Source organism: Phascolarctos cinereus, unplaced genomic scaffold (genome assembly GCF_003287225.1).
Source record: "Phascolarctos cinereus isolate Bilbo 61053 unplaced genomic scaffold, phaCin_HiC Scaffold_1;HRSCAF=81, whole genome shotgun sequence".
Classification (NCBI taxonomy): domain Eukaryota; kingdom Metazoa; phylum Chordata; class Mammalia; order Diprotodontia; family Phascolarctidae; genus Phascolarctos; species Phascolarctos cinereus.
In genome coordinates, this window is record NW_027555514.1 from 68,415,079 (window position 1) to 68,430,080 (window position 15,002).

General features: G+C 41.1%; 1 protein-coding gene and 1 long non-coding RNA gene across 2 annotated transcripts in view; one reads left to right on the forward strand and one right to left on the reverse strand.

The window, feature by feature from the left end:
• Positions 1–10,937, reverse strand: part of ZNF438 (zinc finger protein 438) — a 140,309-nt gene extending 129,372 nt beyond the window's left edge. The window contains 1 exon segment of the mRNA XM_078152099.1: positions 10,854–10,937. The gene's annotated coding sequence lies outside the window, so the exon portion shown is untranslated.
• LOC144456738 (uncharacterized) lies at positions 1,350–12,548 on the forward strand. The gene is made up of 2 exons (XR_013485798.1): positions 1,350–1,630; positions 10,401–12,548. It is a non-coding gene; the product is annotated as an uncharacterized LOC144456738 (long non-coding RNA).
• Positions 12,549–15,002: the final 2,454 nt, after the last annotated feature.

Genomic DNA, 15,002 nt, shown 5'->3' on the forward strand with positions numbered 1-15,002 from the left:
TAAGGACATAAATGGAGTTGTGGCAATGTTAATGGAGATGAAAGGACAGATACGCCACACAAATGATAGGCTGGGGAAAGGCAAACAGGCAGGGAAGCAAAACTGGTAAAGTCAAAGCTGACTCCAAGTTTTTAAGCCTAGATGACTGAAAAGTGAAAATAGAGAAGCTACAACAGGGTAAGTTTGGGGGGAAATAATGAGTTCAATTTTGGACATGTTAATTTAAAGGTTCCAGCACGATATACATTATGTCCAGCAGAAAATCAGAAATGCAGGTTCAACAGATGTATTAGGGCTGAAGAGAGGAGTTCTGGAGTCATCATCACTGAAACAATAAATAAAATCATGGTTTAGATGAGATTGCCAAGGAAGAGAGTATAGAGAAAAGGTCAAAAATAGAAGCTTGAAAGGTACCTACACTTGTGAGGCAAAATCTGAAAGAAGACAGACTAGCAAGGAGCAAGAAGTCAAGAAGGAGAATCTGAAGAGATAATGTCCAAAAAGCCAAGAACATCATAGAATCTCAGTGATGAAGGGGTTTTCGGGGCCATCTCGTCCAATCAGGTATAGACCTGATTAAAAATCCCCTCTACAACATATACAACAAATGGTCACCTAGAGTTTGCTTGAAGATCTCTGAGAGGAAATAAATGCTACAACAAGGTCAAGCAGGATAAGAACTAAGAAAAGACTTTGGAGTTAGCAATTAAGAGCATATTTGATCTTAGAGTTTTTACAATTGTAGACTTGAGAGAATAGATGGTGAAAACAGGGATTGACTTTTCATTCTGTAAGTTTAGCATTATAGGGTGGGAGAACAATACATTAGTAGTAGTAACAACTCAAATTTATACAGTGCTTTTTAGTCTACAAACTGTTTTTAGATTATTGCTTGAGGCAAGAGAAGAAATGAGTTAAGATTATCTTTTTTTTAGGATAGGAAGCACCTGAGTATATTTATATAGGCATAGAAGGATCCAAAAGAGAGAAAAAATTACAGATAAGAAGGATAATGACTGATGGCGCAAGACTTTGGAAGAGAAAGGGCTCCTTGGAGAGGATGGAAGAAGAGCCATTAATGGAAGAGATACCCTTATTAAATAAGCTGGCCTCAGAAACTTACTATGTGACCCAGGGAAAGTCACTTAACCCCTATGTGCCTCAGTTCCTCATCTGTAAAATGGGGACACTGGAGAAGGAAATAGCAAACCACTCCAGTATCTTTGTCAAGAAAGCTCCAAGGATAAGTCCATGAGGTCACAACAAGTTGGACACAACTAAACAACACTGGTAAAAAGGACTTCCTCATTTTGTGAGACTGGAGGAAAGGTCAGAGATGTACTGGTACTTAAGAGGAGAAATGATGAATCCTCTCAATCTTCCCAGTAAGGTAGAATATGTGGGGGAAAAGGATATTGTAGTTGGATCTTGAACAAAGTTTAAAACAGTTGCTACTCGGAACATAACCAAAAGTCAGCAAGAGAGGAATACAAAGATTATTGTGCAGCAGTTAGGGCACAGATGAAATTAAATGCTGTGAATGTGTAGCCGACCCAGTCAGCACAACTGTCAGTTCCTCCAGCAGCACTTCCGAGCAAAAGTACAACAGAGAGGAGGATGGAAGAGAACGGTAAGTGACCTCTCGGTTGGCCATTAGCAAAGTAAGAACAGCAGACAGGAGAGGAAAGGACTCAAAATGAAGGGCAGCACATTTAGTGACAAGGCAAACTCCAGGGTAAAAGCTGTGAAGGGAGGGAAGTGGAATCAGAAATCAGAACAAGGGTGATAGATTAGGAAAACAAAAAACTGCAGGGTCTGAGGTTATGATGCGGTCAAAGGGCAGGTTCACAAAAAGCAAGGAGGTGAAAGGAAATAGAATAGATGAATCAGAGAGGGCATTTTCAAGATTCAGAATCTGGAAGGCAGAGCAGTTAAATGGTGGTGAGGTCTAAGATGTGACCACCCACATGGCTGGCTGAGGTACAGTGTGGAAATGGAGGTAACAAGAACTGAAGAGAGTGATGAACTGAGAAACCACAGTATTTTAAAGATCATCAGCTATGCTGGGGCAGGGGGAGAAGAAGAAAGTTGTCTTGAAGATGACACAGATACCAAAAGCCAGAAGGACAGGCAAGATAGGGAGACTAGTGATGGATGATGAGGAAATAGTAGGGGATATGGTGGGGAAAAGCAAAGAAACTCTGCAGTAACATGCCTGTTACTACATACTTGCTAAAATGTATGCATGAAACATTACACTTCTTAGGCTTGGTTAATATTTATCAGTATAGATTGCCAAATGACTGCAAAATTGTTGCATTAAAAGTATTTACACTCTTGGAACTGGAAAGGACTTTGGAGATCATATTGTCCAATCCTCTAATTTAATAAAGTATGATTCATGTAACAATGGGGCCAAAAGAGACCTCAGTAAACATATGGTCCAAGTCCCTTATTTTACAATTGAGGAACCTTATGCTTAGAAAAGAATGACTTGCCCAAGGTTACAGAGTTGGCTAAGAAGCCACAGCCTCTCTACCTGAACATCTGAGCAATAATTTCAGTCAATCAAAAAGCACTTATTACCCACTTATTATGCACCAGGCATTGTGCTAAGTGATGGGTATTCCAAGAAAGCCCCAGCTTTCAAGAAGCATACATTCTATTGAAGGAAACAACAGGACATTCAAGATATATACAGATACAACCTCAGAAGAGAAGGCATTAGTAGTCTCTTTCCTATCCAAGTATTACCTCCTGTAAGTTTCATAGAGGGCCTAGTACATAGTGGGCCCACAAGAAAACATTTAATACATTCAATGAAGGTTAAAAGGCTGGGGGGAGGGGGGAGGGGGGAGGAGGGAGGAAGGCAGGGATCATCAATACAATATTGACATCACCAAGGATGACAACATAAATAGAAGTGAAGAAGACAACTGTAATCAAAAGGATCCATGTTGCTTTTCATAATGTTCTCTATCTCCTGTTTGGTCATGATTCTTCTGTTCTCCATAAATCGGATAGCTAAACTATTCCTTGCTCTCCCAGTTTGCTTATAGGATCAGCCTTTATATCTAAATCATGAACCCATTCTGACTTTATTTTGGTATATGGTGTGAGATTTGGGTCTATGCCTAGTTTCTGCCATACTCTTTTCCAGTTTTCCCAGCAGTTTCTGTCAAACAGTGAGTTCTGATTAAATTGAAAAGTTTTTGCACAAACAAAGCCAATGCAACCAAGATTAGAAGGAAAGTAGAAAACCAGGAAAGAATTTTTACAACCAGTGTCTCTGATAACAGCCTCATTTCTAAAATATAGAGAGAATTAAGTCAAATTTATAAGAATACAAGTCATTCTCCAATTGATAAATGATCAAAGGATATGAACAGGCAGTTCTCAGATGAAGAAATTAAAGCCATCTATAGTCATATGAAAAAATTTTCCATATCACTATTGATTAGAGAAATGCAAATCAAAACAACTCTGAGGTACCCCATCACACCTATCAGATTGGCCAACATGACAAAACAGGAAAATGATAAATTTTGGAGAAGATGTGGGAAAATTGGAACACTAATGCATTGTTGTTGGAATTCTGAAATGATCCAACCATTTTGGAGAGCAATTTGGAACTATGCCCAAAGGGCTATAAAAATGTACATATCCTTAGACCCAGCAATAACACTTCTACAGCTGTACCCCAAAGAGATCATAAAAATGGGAAAAGGACCCACGTGTACAAAAATATTTATAGCAGCTCTGTCTGTGGTGGCAAAGAATTGGAAATTGAAGGGATGCCCATCAATTGGGGAACGGCTGAACAAGTTGTGGTATATGAATGTAAGAGAATACTACTGTGTTGTAAGAAATGATGAGCAGGGAGACTTCAGAAAAACCTCGAAAGACGTGTATGGACTGGCTGAGTGAAGTGAGCAGAACTAGGAGAACGTTGTACATAGTAACAGCCATGCTGTGCAATGGCTGACGTTGATAGATTTAGCCCTTCTCAGCAATGCAAGGATCTAAGACATCTCCAAAGGTCTCATGATGAAAAATGCTATCTACATCCAAAGAAAAAACTATGGAGTTTGAATGCAGATCAAAGCATACTATTCACTATTTTTTTCCTTCTGTTTTGTTTCTTCTTTCTGATGGTTCCTCCTATTGGTTCTAATTCTCCCCTACAACATCACTAATGTGAAAATATTTAATAGGAATATATATGTATAGCCTATATCAGATTGTGAGCCATCTTGGGAAGGGAGGGAGGGGGAGAAAAATTTAAAACTCAAAAGCCTGTGGAAGTAATTGTTGATACATCAAAATAAATCAATAAAAAATTTAATTTAATTTAAAAAAAAGAAGACAACTATAAACCAGGTACTGTAATCATGAAAGAAAGGAAGAGAATGTCCTGATGTGATGGTAAATAGTTGGTAATGATAAGGCAAATAGCAGATGATACAAACTATTAGGAGAGGTTGTCAAGTGATGGTGGCAGAGGAAAGACATCTGGAAGTTGCTATGGAAGCCAGGAAGTATACCAATTCCTCCCACTGGCCCTAGGAGTGCATGGGAGAAGGAAGAGTCAGTAGTACAGAACATAGCAAGAGTCGTGGCTTCTTCAGAAGTTAGCTAATATTCAGTTAGTGCTAGATGGTGAAAGGAGCATAAGAGGAAAAGATCAAGGATTTAAGAGAATTTGTTCATCAAGGAGCAAAGAATCTCAAGGTCATACAAGGTATCTGAAGCCTTTCTAGCTCAGAAGGCCCTTTTAGAGTTTGTGCCAGCACACCCTTGTGAACTCAGGGTCAACTTTATGCCAAGAAGCAGCATCCAAATATAACTCTGATGAACATTATCAATTATTCTCCATGGAAGGACTAAGCCAAATTAACCAGTCCCCATTAAAACTAAAGGCACTAGGAATTTAAGATACCAAAGAGAAACAAAATACTTGTTAGAAAAGTGTTCAAATTACCCATTCTTTATACAATATGCCAACTTGTACATGTTACTTTAACATACTATATGTTTGTCTTGCTCAGGATTCAAGAACCCCAATAAAGGTCTAAAATCATCAGAACAAGACAAAGAAATATTACTACAAAAGAAAAAATATTTAAAGGAAATTATAATATTCATGGTAGAAGTTATAAAACAATACTTCATTCTCTCCAAAAAGTTTTTCTCTTGAGCATTCATTTTGAAGTGGGAGTTATGTTAACTTTGTTCACTAAAATTTTAGTCTCCACCAGATTTACTAATTTGGTAACGTTATATGAGTGTTCGATTCTTTCCAATCATTTCTGTATTGCACAAAATGGAATAAAAGATGACCTCTTTAAAAATAAAAGCTACAGCTAACTGAAACATAACTGATTCTAATCTTTAGGATTTTAATGTATATCAAATAAAACCAAGTATTTATTGGGAAGCTACTGTCTGCCAACCCTCTCTCTGTTAGACAAATTATCCTCTGATGAAACAATATCCTTGGGTATTAAAATATTTTTAAAATAAAATATAATAGGGTTAGGGATGGGAATTGGACGTCTAATTCCACTGGCACAGGGAAATCCCAGGAAAGCAAACTCTGTACCAATGCAAATCAACACCTTCTCTGCAACTTAGTCTTAGAAAGTTGCCTAGAGCACAAGTGTTAAATACATGGTTGCCCTCCATGTTGAGACAACACTCCTTAATGCTGCCCAAACCATATTACAATATAATTGATAAATATTTAACAAAATAAACAAAAATACAATAGGACATAGATAATGTTAACATGCAGCTTTCTAAGTCCGAAGAGATCCTTATGTACAGTTTAGTGGCTCTTGTTTCTACCCGATTTTGACCAGTGGCCTAGCGCACTGAGAAGTTAAATAATCTGTCCAGAGTCACACTGCCAGCATGGATCAAAAGCACTATTTGAGTCCAGTCTTCCTATCCTCAAGGCTGGCTCTCTCTGCCATGCTACTAAAATGGCTAACCTAAAAACTCTGATCCATTCTATTCTCCCAGGCCACCTCTTACATTATGGCTTGACTAGCCTCGATACTCAGCCCTGATTCCATAGTCTGCTACTTTAATGTTTCACTATTATACCAAAATCCCTTACCCCACTATCTGATGCTCATCATTAAGTAACCCAAAGTATCCTATTTCTCTAATTCTGTCCCAGATCACTGGAGGGAAAAAAAATCATAAATTAGGCTGATTCTACCCACTATTTATTCATGATGTTATATACTGTTATTTGATACCTAAATGTTAAATTAAAAATACAGCTAAACCTTTGGGCTTGATAAAAGAATCCTCACCTCTACCTGACTTATTTTTTTAATAAATATAAAAATCCAGAATACTGCAATAATTGATCTACCAGTTTCCAAATTCTAAAAAGCTATGGTAGAAGATAGTAAATTTGGGAATACCTGTATCAAGGTTTTAAAGTATTACAGCCCTTTGAAAATAGGTAATGTCTTTTTTGCATCCGGGTTTGCTCCTAGGTCCTAACACAACTCCAGACATAAGAAATATAAGTTCAAAACACTATTATTCTACCTAAGATATTTATTATTTGGGTACCTTTTAAACAAAACAGTCCTATTCAATGTTTGTCCACATGGATGATCACCATAAGGAAGTATGTCAAATATGATGCAATGCATCACACTTAGCTGTGAAGTTTTTAAATTCATGAAGATGAAAGCATGAATATGTATGTTTCACATGCTAATATCCAAAGCATGAAAGAAAAGAATTCATTCAATCTAATAATGGGTATTGTCAACCAATCACAAAAAATTTATTGTTTCCTGCCCTCAAGGAGCTTATAATCTAATGGGGGAGTGCAACATGAAAACAACTATGTACAAAGAAGCCATATATAAGATAAATAGGAAATAATTAGCATAGGAGAAACACCAGAATTATGAAGGTTTGGAGGATTCCAGTAAAAGAGATTTGAGTCGAGACTTGAAGCCAGGGAGGTCAGCAGTTAGAACAGAGGAAGGAGAGCATTCCAACCACAGGGGACAGCCAGAGAAAATATCTGTAGCCAAAAGATAGAATGTCTTGTCCGTGGAACACCCAGGAGGTCAGAGTCACTGGATCGAAAGAGTAAGGGGAGTAATAAGAAGACTGGAGAGATAGGAGGGGGCTAGGTTAGGAAGGGCTTTGAATGCCAAACAGAGCATTCTGTATTAGTGTCAGAAAATGAAGAGGAGAGAAGAGGAGCTCAGAGAGAATGGTCTTCATTTTTCTGTAAAATATGAGGTAAGGATCTCAGCTGAGAGGGTAAAGGAAAGTTTGAGGAGGGATGAAAAAGCCTGGAGGGGCTGCTGTGAAAAGTGGGCTAGGAAGGTGATAAGGGAGGTATGGTAGGTTTGCTAGCAGCAATGACTGCCAGCTTGAGGTTGTGCGACACAAATTTTTAGTGGACTCAGAAAGGCTACAGGTTTTTCTTCACCTTCATTCCACGCATGTGTAGAGCAAAAGTGATGAAGGCTGAGATTTGGCTGGGAATAAAAGTAAATACAATAATGAAGCTAGGGAGAGGAGGACAGATGATAGATCTAGAAAGCAGACTCCAACTATATTGTTTCATTTGTAATGCCAAAATTTAAGACAGCTATTGCTAAACTGAGGAGCATCCAGACAAGAGCAAATAGGATGGTGATGGTCCTGTGTCTATTAAGGGAAGATCTTTTCAGCTATGGGTTAGACAAATGGATGCTGAGGTACCTTCAACACCAAAATTCTGAGATGCTATATTTAATTACCAGAATTACCATCACTTAGTAAAATGTTAACGTTGAATAAAACTAATACTCCAGATATAGAAAAATAGTCAAGTTTATTAGAGATTCTTTTATGAAAGCCTCAACCTAAAGATGCTCTTCCCAAACTTTCTGTGCTAAAGCCTTGGCAAAGATGCTTCTTTAAATCTTTTCTACTCAACTTTCTTTTATACTCACCTCTGCTACTGTGACCTCTCCCCTCTCTAGGCTATGGGAGTTAATTTTTCAAAATAACTTTAAGCCCAAAGTTAAAACGCATAATGGAAATGCTAATAGCTTTTCCTTGGAAAGCTGGCTCTAAACAAGAATTCGGTCTGCTCTAGTTTTTATTCTCTTGGGCTTTCCTGCTGTTCAAAGAAAGTGCTCCCTTAGGCCTAGTGCCTGCATCTTCTTTTCCCACCCCTCTACCTGGGCTCAAAATCAACCAAGGCCAACAAAGGGAAAAAAGTTCTCTTCAGAGCAACAGCCTCAGGCCCAGCTGCACATCTGCCTGAGACAGGCACTGAGGGCAATTAAGGTCAAAAGAATATCAGGCTGTTCCTCAATTTCCTGAACAGGAAGGACATGTACAGAACACAAATCTACTACAACAAATAAAGAAACATACAAATGTGTATGGCCCCAAAACACATATGTGCACACCCTCATCCAAAAAGTCCAGCACTGCATGACACAAAGATATTAAAAGTAAGAGTCTGTTACATGTCAACATAATAAAAAGAGGGCCCATGAGGTCAAAGAAGTGCTCATAAAACATGACAAGAGCAGACTATGGCCTCTCCCCCCTCTGAAGGGAGCACAAGGAGAGGAAGCACTGCAAGCAGCTGCTAGGTTCCAGGCAGTGTCCCCTCTGATCCGGGGGCTGGAAGGCAGAGCCATCAACTCCTCCCCAAGCTTCCCTGGAGGAAGGCCTTGGAATTGTCCAGCCAGCTCTTATTTTCCCATCAGCTGCTCTGCTTGGTTTGATTCTATGAACCAGGCCTCCGTACTCTGGAGAGCCCCTGCCCTGCTTTTCAGTTCCTTTTCTACGTGGTCTTTCTCCATTACATTGTAAGCTCCTTTTTCTTACTGGTATCCTCAGGGCACGAAGCACAAGGCTTTGTATACAGTAGGTGTTTGATAAATGTCTGAATAGTGACTGCACTGGGGATACAACTACAATAAATATAATGAAACCAATTCTACTCTACAGCAGCATTACATATATAGCAGAAAAAATGTACTGGACTAAGAATTAGAATTCCTAGGCTGTATTCCCAGTTTAACCACTAAATGTATAGCCCTGGGCAAGTCACTCTGGTTCTCACTTTGTTTTGTAAAATGGTGGTAAAATTTACCCCACCTAACACATTAGGTTATGAGAAAACGAAGTTTATACAAATAAATGCAAGGTGTTACTGTCTTTCAGGGCTTTTTCCAGGCAAAAGTGCAGCTATATTTGGAAAAGTGTAGGTGTTACCATGTGCTAATGGATTCATGTCCATGTCCATGTGTGTTTTAACAAATAGATGTGGAGGTAGCAAGCTATTTCTCCACCTCCCCCAGAGTACTGAAACAAACGTAATTTCTCATGCCACTTTCAGGTGAAGAGTATTGGAAATGATTACAGTAGTATTTTCTTTTATTCTGTAGGAGTGCTCAGGAAGGAGTAACTGGGCCTCTTTAGATAAAATATAACCAAGCCTGACAATGTAGTACTTTCCCCATGTTCCTTCTTAGCACCAGTCCCAACTAAAATCCCACCTTCTACAGGAATCCTTCCCCAAGCCCTCTTAATTCTAGCACCTTTCCTCTGTTAATTATTTCACATTTATTCTGTCCACAGCTTGTTCTATATTTGTTTGCCAACACTTCATGCTGGGGAATGGGGGTGGAGGGAAGGGTGGTACTTCCCTTTTCAATCCTTTCCTCTTCGGTAGTTGCCCCTACACTGTTTCCTGAGCTTAAACCCACCAAGCACACTGACCAGAAAAGCTACTTCAGAGAAAAACAATTTAAATATTGTGTCAATTTAAAAAAAATCTTTCTCTGACACAAAGTTTGACATGATCTATGCCAATACATTAGGGTGACCAAAGAGTCAAGTATTCAAATATAATGCTGTTATCAGAAGTCAACTCAGACAGTACTATTTTATTTTGCTCGTTGAAATATCAGTTCTATTTCAGAGACATGTGGAGGTTTTTTCCACAGGCAAGATTATGTTGGTGTCAAAGCCATTTTGCTGACATCACAACAGCCAAGAACATCTGTTGATACCAATTATGTCTTCCTTCTTTTTCTATTAGGTTCAATGCCAACCTCAAGTTACCCGGACTTACACAGGTGTGGCACATGGTTAAGAATATCGATGTTAGGGTTAGGCGACGCTCATCTTCTAGGTCCTGCTTTGGCTAACTAATCGTGAGCCCCGGTTTCCTCAATTTGAAAAAGGAAGTAGCTAAGCTCGATCTTTTAGATTCAGGTTAGCTCCTGGGTAAATGTTGCGGGGGAGGGGAAAGGAAGGACATACTGGTCCTTGCACCGAGACCATATTTTGTCTATCCCTGACCTCCTAAGTTCATTGCTTTGAATTTGACCTTTCCTTCCTGAAAGTTTTCAGTCCTCTACAGACGTCCTTCCTGTGCCTCGGTAAGGGAAATGAGGATTGAAAAAAGTCGTGACTACTGCCCCATTTTACATAAATGGATACTGAGGCATCAGCTGCCGCAGCTCCCTCTAGCTGCGCAACCTACGAGGAGAACGTGAATCCTCGGGTCCCTTGGGCCTGTGACCTAGGAGGCCAAGGGCAGTGACCCGGCTTTCAACTGGAGGGCAGCAGGAACCTGCAGTTACCAGCACCCGGACGCCGCACGGCTGGGAGTCGTCGGGGGGCATCGGCCCGGTGACCCTGCGCGTTACCCAGCTCCCACCTCCGGCTGCGGCCCCAGGAGCCGCTCCCCCGCCCCACCTCCCTGGCGCCCCCAGGACAACCAGGACAACCACCGAGACAACCACCCTCGGCGCGCGCCCCTGCAGACATAGCTGCCTGGGCACAGGGAAACTTACAGCCTTCCTACTGCGTGCGCAGCCCAGCGGGGTGACGTCACGCAGGCCTCGCGTTCGAGGACGTCAGACCGCGGGGGGGCGGAGCAGGCGGTGTGACACCTCCCCCTTATGCACCTCCCCCGCTCCCCCCAACCACACACACCACTTTTACACTTCTCCCCTCCCTCCGCCCCGCCCAGAGAAGGCCAAGACAGATAGGCCCGCCCCGCCTCTCAGAGAACTTTTCGTGCGCAGGCGCAATGTGTTCCTGGCGCCCTGTTCCCCCCGTAACTGGCGTTTTCCGTTTTCGCGTTGGGCGGAGAAAGAGGCCGAATCAGAGGAGACGATCGAATGGCCTCCTGGGTGTGGAAAGTGAAGGTGGGGGAGCCGTAGGACTGACCTGCGGGGTGAAGTGTGTATATAGGGGGGATACGAGTAGGGATCGCTGGGCACAGGCGGGATGGCGAGCAGCTCCGGGCCCACGGAGTTGGGGTGAGAGGGTCTCCCACACCGATTTTTTTAGGGACTTTTCCTCTTTCGCTCACGTGCTCGTAAAAGTTCTCCACGTGCCGTGACGTAGACGGCTCCTCCCGGCCCCCTCTCAGCCACGCCCATCCGGTCTCAGCGTGCTTCGAAGTCGCGCCAGGCCTGGTCCCGCCCGCCCGCTCTGAGCCTGCAGCCCCGCCCCGCGAGGGCTCCGCCCAGCCTGCTCTTGTCTGGGCCTGGCGTCCTGGTCGCCCGGTCTCCTCCCGCTGCAGAGCTGACCGTGCTCTACCCGCCTCACTCACTTCTTCCTCTTTCCTCCATTGCAGGGGTTCTTTACCTTGACCATGAGCTAGCTTTTAAAAAATATATATTTTAATAACTACATTTCAACATAATCGGCCTCTTTTCCATTCCTATGTAATTTTATTTTATGCATTTAAAAGCACTACTCCGAGAAGAGGTCCATAGGCTTCACCGGATTAACCAAAGTGTCTGACTCAGGAAAGGTGGAGACCCCCTGCTCTAGGGGAACCCCAGGCTGGCTTCCCATCCTCCCCGTGCCTCCCTCCACCCCCACCCCACCCCCACCCCATCCCATCCGTCATTTCAGCTTTAAATTTTAGCAAACAGCCTCCTGGGGGGAGATCACAACTTAAAAGGACGAGGGTCCCTCCTCTTTCCAACCTTTTGAACCGATATTCATAAGGAAATGTTTTTGGTTTTATTTTTTAATTTTTGCTCAGCTCTGTTGAGGCACAGGGGAGCAATCTGGCCATGGGTGACTCATGGACAGCGGAAAGGGGAAATTAAGGAAATGAGATAATAAACTATCTGAATAGGATCATTAGAAAGGAAGAAAAAAGTCTTGGGCTCAGTAAATGACACAAACAGGTATGGGATTCTGTCATTCCCTTGCAGTCTTAAATGAAGGAGTAAAACTTGCTTTCTCTTGTCATTGGGTCTGGAGAAGACTAATATTTTTAGAAAGTAAAATGACAATCAATGAAGAGTATCAGGTTTTAGGACTCTGTGAAATGGTTAAAAAAGAAACAGGGTAGGAAAGAAAAAAGAAATTTGCCTGATAACTTTATTGTACATTTAAAAGGAATAGCAGCTTGTACATGGTAGATTTCCAGTTTCATGTGCAACCATCTTTTTTATTATATTATTATATTTATTATGGAAATGTTTGTTTTATTCCATAAATTAAAATAAAACTTTTTGTGTGGATTTTTTTTATTATTCAACATTTACTTCCACAAGCTTTTAAGTTCCAAATTTTCACCCCTTCTCACTCCTCCCCCCACCCCAAGATGGCATGCATTCTGAATACCCCTTCCACTAGTGTGCCCTTTCTTCTATCTCTCCCCTCTTCTGTTTTCCTATAGGGCAGGATAGACTTCTGTACCCCCTTTCCTGTATTTATTTCCCAGTTGCATGTGAAAACATTTTTTTAAACGTGTTTTTAAAACTTTGGGTTACAAATTTTCCCCTTCCTCCCTCCCCACCCCTCATTGAAAAGGCAAGCAACTCAGTATAGGTTATACATGTGCAGTTATGCAACACACTTCCATAGTAGACATGTGAACAGCTAACTCTATTTCCCTTAATCCTATCCTGTCCCCCCATTTATTCTATTCTTCCTTTGACCCTGTCCCTCCTCAGAAGTATTTTCTTCTGATTATCCCCTTTCCCAATCTGCCCTCTCTATCATTCCCCAGCTCTCTTGTCCCCTTTCCCCCCTATTTTCCTGTAGGGTAAGACAGATTTCCATGCCCAATTGAATGTGTATGTTATTCCCTCCTTAAGCCAAATCCTATGAGAATAAGATTCACTCATTCCCTCTCACTTCCCCTGTTTCCCCTCAACTTTAAGAACCTTTTCTTTTCTGGGTTTTTTTTTGTGAGATAATTTACCCTGTTCAGCCTCTCCCTTTCTTCTTCTAGTATAATCCTCTCTCATCCCTTAATTTTATTCTCCAGATGTGGCCCCTTAATCTTCAACTCACCCTGTGCCCTCTGTCTGTCTGTCTATCTATCTGTCTATCTATCTATCTATCTATCTATCTATCTATCTATCTATCTATCTACATACATACATATAATTTTTCCCCCTCCAGCTACCCTAATACTGACAAAGGTCTCATGAGTTATAAATGTCATCTTTCCATGCAGGAATGTAAACGGTTCAACCTTAATAAGTCTCTCATGATTTCTCTTTCCTGTTTACCTCTTCATGTTCCACTTGAGTCTTGTGTTTGAAAGTCAGATTTTCTATTCAGCTCTGGTCTTTTCATCAAGAATACTTGAAAGTGCTCTATTTCACTGAATTACCATTTTTTCCCCTGATGGATTGTACTCAGTTTTGCTGGGTAGGTGATTCTTGGTTGTAATCCTATCTCCTTTGCCCTCTGGAATATTATATTCCATGCCCTGCAGTCCTTTAATGTAGAAGTTGCTAAATCTTGTGTTATCCTGATTGTGTTCCCACAATACTTGAATTGTTTCTTTCTGACAGCTTGTAATATTTTCTCCTTGACCTGGGAACTCTGGAATTTGGCTACAATATTCCTAGGAGTTTTCCTTTGGGGATCTCTTTCAGGAGGAGATCTGTGGATTCTTTCAATTTCTATTTTGCCTTCTGGTTCTAAAATATCAGGGCAGTTTTCCTTGATAATTTCTTGAAAGATGATATCTAGGCTCTTTTTTTGATCATGGTTTTCAGATAGTCCAATAATTTTTAAATTCTCTCTCCTGGATCTCTTTTCCAGGTCAGTTGTTTTTCCAATGAGATATTTCACGTTCTCTTCTATTTTTTTTCATTCTTTTGGATTTGTTTTACAGTGTCTTGATTTCTTATAAAGTCATTAGCTTCCAATTGCTCTATTCTAATTTTTAAGGAAGTATTTTCTTCAGTAATCTTTTGGTCTTCTTTTTTCATCTGGCCAATTTTGCTTTTTAGGGCTTTCTTCTCCTCATTGGCTTTTTGGACCTCTTTTGCCAATTGGGTTGGGCTGGGCTGTTTTTAAGGTGTAATTTAGCAAGCTGTTGACTTGTTTTTCATAATTTTCTTTCATCACTCTCATTTCTCTTCCCAGTTTTTCCTCTGTTTCTCTTACTTGCTTCTCAAAATCCCTTTTGAGCCCTTCCAAGGCCTGGGACTGATTCATATTTTTTCTTGGAGGCTTTGGATGTAGGAGCTTTGACTTTGTTGTCTTCTTCTTGTTGTATGTTTTGATCTTCTTTGTCACCAAAGTAAGATAATATAGTCTGACACTTTTTGCACTGCTTGCTCAAGGTCCTGGCCAATTACTTGAGTTGTGAACTCTTTGTTAAGGTAAGAGTCTGCTTCCAATGTGGAGAATGTACTGTCCCAAGCTTGGGGGGTTTATATTGCTGTTTTCAGAGATACTTGTAGGGACTGGTAAATTTTCACTTCTTGCAAGATGGTATGATAAGGGGCAAGGTGTTTACTCCTTTCCTGGCCTGTGCTCTGGTCTGTCAGTGACCACAAGCACTCCTTTCTGTCCTGGAACTGTGAGGAAGGTTTTCTCTCCACTGCCACTACAAGCTCCACCACACCAGCACTCCTCCTTGCCCTAGAACTGCCGCCCAGAACTGTGACCCAGATCCAATCAGAGGCAAAGCAAGTGATTCCTGCCTCAGCACTGGCAAAGAGATCCCT